The sequence below is a fragment of the Elephantulus edwardii genome, unplaced genomic scaffold (assembly GCF_000299155.1).
Source record: "Elephantulus edwardii isolate Elephantulus edwardi_28Jun2011 unplaced genomic scaffold, EleEdw1.0 scaffold00089, whole genome shotgun sequence".
In the NCBI taxonomy this organism is placed as follows: domain Eukaryota; kingdom Metazoa; phylum Chordata; class Mammalia; order Macroscelidea; family Macroscelididae; genus Elephantulus; species Elephantulus edwardii.
The window spans coordinates 9,186,038-9,194,654 of record NW_006399839.1 but is presented as its reverse complement, the minus strand read 5'-3'; positions in this window follow the sequence as shown (position 1 = coordinate 9,194,654).

The following is an 8,617-nucleotide window of genomic DNA, read 5'->3' as shown; positions in this document are numbered from 1 at the left end:
CAAAAGAACAAATAAATCTGTCTTGAAGGAATTGCAGGCAGCATACTCCTAAGAAGTGAGGGCAGTAAAAACGAGCTAGTGATTGCTGGGTGCTGGATCGTCCCAAAGCTTGCACACATTCTCACAGACTTTGTAGGGCAGCAAACTATCTGGCCACTTCACACACAGGACTGAAGGAATGCTGGAAACCTGCAGTGGCTTTTTGAAGTTACAGTTTGGTAAGGAGCAGAGCTGAGCCAGTCTTCCCCCTGTGGCCTTGTGATGTTAACGAGGGCTCTGGCTGGTTTCAATGAAAGGAAGTAGGAACGGGTAACCCAGAAGCTAATTGGCAATTAGTCAATGGGAACACAACATGATGGGGGGGGGAGCTCAGAGAACAGGGTCAGAGGTAAGATTTAATTGGATCTTAAAGGATGAGAGGAGAGTCAGATGATTAAGGGCAGGGGATACACTGTGGGAACTAAGGAAGACTTTAGACTTGGATTTCATTTGCTCAGCACTCATTGCTGCTTCCAAAAAAATGTTTGCCAGTTCCTCTTTCTCACTATCCCTCTCTGTATTCTTTTTTTAATGTCTTCTTTCATCCACCCACCTACCCACGCACACACCCATCAGTGGTCTCAGCTCAGGGCAAGGCCCAAGTCCTCCCAGGTTATCTGTGCCTTCCCCTCGCGGCATGAACCATCCTTTTAATCTGGCTGCAGGAGCTGTACACTCCAGGGTAGGGCAGCAACTGGGGGAGGTACAGAATCAAATCCGATTTTGTGTCTTCACCAAGCGTTCCTACTGTCCGATAAGAAGTTGGGACCTCAGCTTTGCTTCTGTCAGCAAGACATTGGGATGGTTCAGTGCCTCACAGAACGAGCTCCTTGCATTATAGACCATTCCTGCTCTGTAGATTAGACCCAGCTAATCAGACCCAGGGCCCTGCACCTTCTTCCTCGTGGCCGCCTAATGGGCCTGCTTCCCCCAGGTGAAGGCATCTGACATGATCCCCGGCAAGTAATTGGAACGGAACACTTGATCTACAACCACTCCAGGCTGCTGGGGGCAAAACCTGCAGGCTCTGAAATGAAGGCCTGGAGAATTATTTGTTCATTGATTTCTTTATGGGGTTTTGATTTCACTCCCTTTTCTTCTCTCCACTTCTCATGGATTTGCTCTCCAATTTCCTTCTGGGTCAGCCCTTTTTTTTTTTAATTGTTTGTTTTTTGTTTGGGGTTTGTTTTTTCTTTTTTTTTCTTTTTCTTTCTGTCATCCCTTTCTGTGTCTTCACTAGGGAGGGATTTCTCTTAAGAACAAGAGAACCTGTCCTGTCGTTAAGTGGCACCAATAGGGCCCCCTGGGAGGCTGCTAAGAAGGCAGAGGGAACATTCTGAGAGCCTTGAGGCAAATACTTCTAATGTTCAAATGAATAGAAGAGAAAACCAGACCCTCACCAAGAGAATGGAGAGTTCTCTAGATCAAAGGGGAGAGCCTTTGAGTAAGCCCTTTATCATCTTAGTTCCAACAAGGATATTACAAAAGATGTTTGTTGTTATTATGTGTGTTGAATCGCCTGCAACTCATAGCGACCTTATGTACAACGGCTCTGAATTCTGCCCTATACTAAGCCAATCTCACTGTCTCTGACACACCTAACCTCATTTCTCCAGTCACTGTGTTAGGCCGCCTCATCCAGGGTCTCTTCTCCTGCTCTGTCCCTCCACCCTTCCAAGCATGATGTCCTTCTTACATATGTAATTCTATTTTCTCTCCTGTAATCGTACACAAACCACGAGAAAATGATGCCACTCTGTTCTGAGAAACATGTGTTGGATTTTTTTTCTCTCTCTTTAAAAACAGTATGTTGTTGTTGTTATGTGCCATCTAGTTCTTTAACTGGACAATAAAACACAAGTAAGCCCCTGCTCAATTAGCAGGCCACAGTCTTCAATGTGAATTGAGTCTCAACATCAAGAAAACAAAAATCCTCACCACTAGGTCAGCAGGAAACATCATGATAGACGGAGAAAAGACTGAAGCTGCCAAGGGTTTCATCTTGCTTGGATTCACAATCAATACACTTGATATACCAGCACTTAAGAGATCAGAAGACCTTACCACAGTGGGAAAATCTGCTGTCAAGAACCACTCCAAAGTGCTAAGGAGAAATGATGGAATTTTAAACACTGACCCAAACCATGGTCTTGCCATCAACAACTTCTAGCTAATTCTATGAGCAACAGATTGGAATTTTTGCCTGTTTTGTGCCATCCTCATGGTATCCGCCATGTTCAAGGCCATTGTCACAGTCACTGTGTCAATTCATCTCACTGAGGCTGTCAATTCATCTCTCTTTCGCTGACCCTTCACCTTTTCCTGCATATTGTCTTTTTCTAAGGCCTGGCCCGTCCTGATAACGTGCACTAAGTATGTCAGATGAAGTTCCAGCATTCTTGCCTTTAAGGAGAACCCTTGTTGAACGTCTTCTAATGCAGACTTGTTGTTTTTTTGGTAGTCCAATACTCTTCACCAAAATTACAATTCAAAGGCATCAATCTCAACCTAAGAATATGCCGTTGTTGTTGCTGTTGTTGGCTGCAGTCTAGCTGAGAAAGACTCCCAGTGACCCCATGGACAAAAGACCTGAAACCTTCCTATAACTACCTTTGTTTCTCGAAGAAGAGACAAAAGCTAATTTTCTGGCCGACCCCAGGGGACAACAGAACCTTCTGCAGGATAATGGCTGAGCCCCAAGCCATGGTTGACCTGAAACCTCCCATTTCCCTGTCTCATCTCAGCCCACTGACCTGCTTCCAATTCCTTCAACTCCCAGGGTTCCTCCTCCAGACCCCCTCAGAGCTCTTACAGCTGCTGTCCTCTTTGTCTGGGATACCTGCAAACTCATCACCTAGTTAGCTTCCACTTGTCTTTCTGGTTTTGTCATTTCACCAAGAGTCTTTTCCCAGAAACTCTTGTGACACAAACACACTGTTTCCACGTCCTTCTCCTCTCATTCAAACTTTCCTCATGAAAGCATGAACTTTAGTCTACTTTTGTTCACCATTCTTTGCCTGTCACGGGCAAGTATTTAACGAATGCTTGAAGAAGGTGATGCAATAAGTGACACTGTTAATCCGAAGGCTGCATATATCCAGTGGTTCAAACCAACCAGTTCCTACACAGGAGAAAGAGGTCCCATCTCCTCCTGTTATGATTTACAGACTGAAACACGACGTGGGGTCACTAGGAGCTGGAAATGATCTGACGCAGTGAGTTTAGGATGGAATGAGATTCCCAGAAACCCCCCCTGGCCTGGTCGTCTACTCTTTGACTTCTCACTGTAATCCGGCGGGAGAATCCACTGGACAGAATAACTTCTGCCGTAGTTCTTTAGAACTATGTATGGCTGCATCACCCAAACAAAAACCCCCAATTCTACTGTCAATTTAAATGCAAGTCACGATAAGCCCATGTGCTATTACAGAGCAGAACGGCTCCACTGAGTTTTGTTGACTGTCATCATTATGGAAGCAGATTGTCAGGACTTTTGAAGTGCCACTGAGTGTATCTGAACCCTAGTCAATCATAAACCATTTGTTACTACTCGGGCTTTGGCTGTATCCCTAGATTAAGTCAAATTAGAAGTTGTTGTTAGGTGCCATCAAATTGAAGTTGACTATGACCCTATGAACAATAGATTCTGTCCTACCTGGTGCCATTCCCATCATCTCTGCTATATATGAACCTATTGTTATAATCACTGTGTTAAATCCATCTCACTGAAGATTTTCTTCTCTTTCACTGACCTTCCACCTTTCCAATCTCCTGTCTTTTTCCAAAGACTGGCCCCTCCTGTGTTGGTCTGCTTTTATAGACTTTATCTCCTGAGCACATGCTCTGAAAAGTGAATTATATTCTTGCCCACAGCCTCAACTCCAGATGTCACTGCTCTTTGGTGAAATGGCAATGCAGTTTGGCCAATGACGTTAACAGCTCAATTTCGTTCCAAGATATTCCATCAGCTAAATGCTTTGGCAGGAATCAAAGTTGACTCTAGCACAGGCTCTGAATGGAAATAAAAATTGAACTGGTCCTTCCTCTCACGGAGAGGAAATTTCCATTGCAACAGTATAGACAGGAAAGGACTTAAGGGGATTCCAGTATTCTCTTCTCTAAAAAAATGAACTCAGGAAATGTCTCTGAAGCATTCAGGGATTGGAGTCCAATGCCAGATCAGATGCCCACCATGACTGGCAGAAAATGCGAGTAATGCGGACCAGGTGGGACTAAGGTATATTAGAGGCCCATGCTCTCATTAAGAGCCATGCTACAGACATTATATCCTAGCCAATTTCTGCAGTGCAGGAACATGGGTCCAGTATTGCTGGAAAGGATGGAGGTTCGGCAAAGGAGAGGAAGACCCTCAACCAGGTGGACTGACACGGTGACTGCTGCAATGGGCTCTTGTGTGTCAAGAAGTGTGGGGATGGCGCAGGACAGAACAGGGTTCAGATCTTCTGTTCATAGTGTGGCGATGAGTAATACTTGACTCAATGACACATGAGAACAACAACACTGCTAACTCTTCTGCCTTTCCTCAGGGATGCTTGAAAAGGAAAGTTTCATGTAAAATACACAATTTTATGCCATTTATTTACCTTTTAATACTTATTTTGGGAAGCTCTACAGACAAACATCCATACACAATTTCCGCACGAATGCATCAGTCACGCTGGCCAAGTACTGCCCACTGTGCCCTCATTCTCACTCTCTCGTCCCACATTGTTTTATCATCCTTCCTTTAGACTCTCTGCCCCCTAAGGTTCTCATCTGTGCTGTGAATGAGCTGTTGTCAGCTTATAATCACATAGGTAATTCTTTACAGGCATCCTATCCTCAAGGAAAATATGCTTTATTTATTTGATTAAACAGTTTCGTTTAACAATGGCTTCTAGGGATAGTTTCAGCTCAAAGTTTAAAGACTATTTTGGGGCTTTATTTTAGACTTGGGGAGTTCTCCAGCCTCAATAGATAAACCTAGTTTCCATATCAGTTTGAAGCTCTGTTCCATGCATTTGTACCTTCTTTCCTTCCTATTTTTGTTGTTGTTGAAAATCCACACAACAAAACATATACCAACTCAACAGCTTCCACATAGGCAATTTGTTACAGTTGTTTTGACTTTGAGTCACAGGGATTCTATGAACTACAGACTGAATGCTTGCCCAATTCTGAAAGTTGATTCTAGCACAACCTTTGAATAGAAAAAGAAATGAACTAGTCTTTCCTCCCATGGAGAAGAAATTTCCATTGTGACAGCATGGATAGGAATGGATCAGTCTACCTTCCTCACATGCACTTCCTTCCAGTCTTTGTGGACACCACCCTCACAATTGCCATTTTAAGTCCACTGCTGAAGTCCATGTGTCCATCTCACTGAGCGTCTTCCTCTCCTTCACTGCTCAGAACAAAGATGATAACCAAAGATGTAAAGAGACAGTTCAAGGGACATAAACCTCAAGACCTTGAGACCAGAAGAAATAGATGGTGCCCGGCAGCTAGTGCTGAAAGGTGGTCACAATGCTCTTCCAAGCGTGATGTCTTTTTCCAAAGACTTATTAGTCCCTCTTGATAAAATACTCAAAGTATGTGAGATGAAGCCTCACCACCCTTGACTTTGAAAAAGCCACTATGGTTGAACTTCCTCAAAGTCAAATTGGTTTCTTCTTCTGGTTGCCCTTGGTATACTGAATGTTGTTGTTATGTGTCGTCGAGTCACTCACGACTCACAGCGACCCTATGTACAACAGCCCTAAACTCTGTTCTGTCCTGTGCCAAACTCACTATCTCTGACACACCCATCCCGATTATCCCAGTCACTGAATCGATCCATCTCATAGAGGGTCTTCCCCTCCTCCACTGTCTCTCCACCCTCCCAAGCATGAGGTCCCTAAGGACTGGCCACTTCTTGCAACATGTCCAAAGTAGGTCAGACGAAGCTTCAGAATCTTTGCCTCCAAGGAGCAGTCCAGTTTAACCCTCTCCAGGACGAACTTGTTTGTTTTCCTAGCAGTCCATGATACATTCAATACTCTTCTCCAGCACCACAACTTAAAGGCATCAATTCTTCTATCATCCCTAGTCATTGTCCAGCTCTCTGACACGTAACAACTGATTGCAAAGACCATGGCCTGTATCTGACACACCTCAGTCTCCAGAGTGACACCACTGCTCTTCAGTACTTTGAAGAGGTCCTTCACAGCAGACTTTCCCAACATAATACGTCTTTTAATTTCTTGGCATATTGAATACTCTTTGATAAAACCACAATCCAAAGACATCAATTCATCTGTCTTCCTATTTTTCACCCAGCATTCTCATGCATATGAAGCAATTGCAAATATGATGGCTTGGTTCAGGAGTACCTTAATCTTTACGTAGACATCCTTGCTCTTTAGAACTTTAAAGAGATCCTTGACATAGATGTGCTCAGTGCAACATGTCTTTCGATTACTTGACAGTTGCTACTAGGGATGTTCACTGTGATTTTCAGATGGCTGCAATGCTGAAAGCTATGCCACTGGTATGTCAAATGCCTTAGGGGGGGTCATCCATCGTGGACAGGTTTTAGTAGAGCTCCCAGATTAAGGCAGACGAGGAAGCAGGACTGACAATCCACTTCTTAAATAGAAAGTTTCTGAAAATGTACAAACAGTAGAGGAACATGAATAGTTAATGTCTTGGTGGTATAGTCCAGATTGGAAGTCAACTGAAATGAGGAAAAACAGTAGCGAACATCCTTTAATAATCAAAGACAGAGGGTGAGCAAGTGAGAGGAAGACCCTCGACCAGGTAGACTGACATGGTGACTGCTGCAATGGGCTCTAGTGTGTCAGGAAGGGTGACGATGGCCTAGGATAGGATAGGATAGGATAGGATAGGATAGGATAGGATAGGATAGGATAGGATTCAGATCTGTTGCTCATAGGGTTACTATGAGTCGTACTTGAGTAGAAGACACATAACAACAACCACCACCACCTATCTCTCTCTCTCGTAACCAATGCAAAACCTTGGAATTTGTTTTTCTTGTATTATAGCTTAAGTGAGCGCTTAGAATATTTGTAATATTTGTCCTCTTGTGACTGGCTTATGCTTCATTTTTTCACAGCCAATAGAGGGAACAATTATTTAAGCTTCTTCATCAAAACTGAGCACCCTGAGAGAATGTGGTACTGGCCCTAGAAGCTCTGAACTATTGTCTCTGGGGACATCAAGGATAATTGTTCAACCTAGCTAATCCACAAAGATATTATATACAAAACATCTTACTTTTTTGCAAACAGCAACTGGGATCTGAAGAGCTTGGGGAACAGCCATCCAAAGTACAAGTACTGGTCTCTCTCTGCTCAGAACAAAGATGATAATCAAAGATGTAAAGAGACAGTTCAAGGGACATGACCCTCAAGACCCTGAGACCAGAAGAAATAGATGGTGCCTGGCTGTCAGTGCTGAAAAGTGGTCCCAATAAGAGGTCTCTAATAGAGTGAGAGGAAAAATACAGAACAAAACCTCAAAATCATAAAAAGTATGTGGCTTATTGGTCTAATAGAGATTGGCAGAACTCCCCAAACTATGGCTTTTAGTCGTTCTTCAAGTCTGGAAATGAAACCACCTCCTGTGACTGAACAGGAGACGGGGCTATAAGGTGATCGACTGCACCAGGGAGGAAGGCGTTCCTTAGAATAATTAATCACACAGGCGCATGTGCTCAGGGATGAAGCTTTGAAGGAAGAAAGGCACAGGACAGAAGACAAATGGAAACACGCAGGAGGAGGAAGTAGGAAGAGAGCTGCTACAATGAGAGGATTGTAATCATTGTCATGAAACATAATATACTTGATGACTTGAATGGAAAACCAATTTGCTCTGTAAACTCGCACTCAAATCACAATAAAAAGTTAATTAAGAGAGAAAGGCTTCCCATCAGAGCATGCTGCTGGCCTAGGACTGGTTGCTGGACCTGTCCAGAGCACTAAAGAGCAAAGATGTCACCTGAAGGACTAAGATGTGCCTGATCCAAGCCAAGATCTTTTAAATCACTTGCTAGGCATCTGAAAGTTTGACTCTCAAGAGAAGAAACAAATCTGTCGTGGAGAGGTGAGGACTAGACTGGGTTATTCTGAACACTCCTGCTCACTGTAGATCCCCAAGGAGCTGATAGTGAATTGGAGGACCGGGGAGGAAGCATCAGATAATGCTTCCACTACTTTATCATTTAGATAGTGTTTTGTGAGGCCAGTGGGTGATTACCACCACAGCTTTGAATGAGGACATTTCAGAGCTTCCAACATTCCTCCCCAAATAAATTCTTTGTAAACTTTCACTCAAGTAGCAGGTTTGTTGTTTTGTGTTTTTTTTTTTATTTTTTTTCTCTATTAGTTAAGTAGTATTCCATTATAGATGTTGTTTGTTGCTTGTTGTTGTTATGTGCCGTCGAGTCGCTTGCGACTCATAGCGACCCTATGTACAACAACCCTAAACTCTGCTCTGTCCTGTGCCAATCGCACTGTCTCTGACACTCCCATCCCAATTATCCCAGTCACTGAATCAATCCACCTCATAGAGGGCC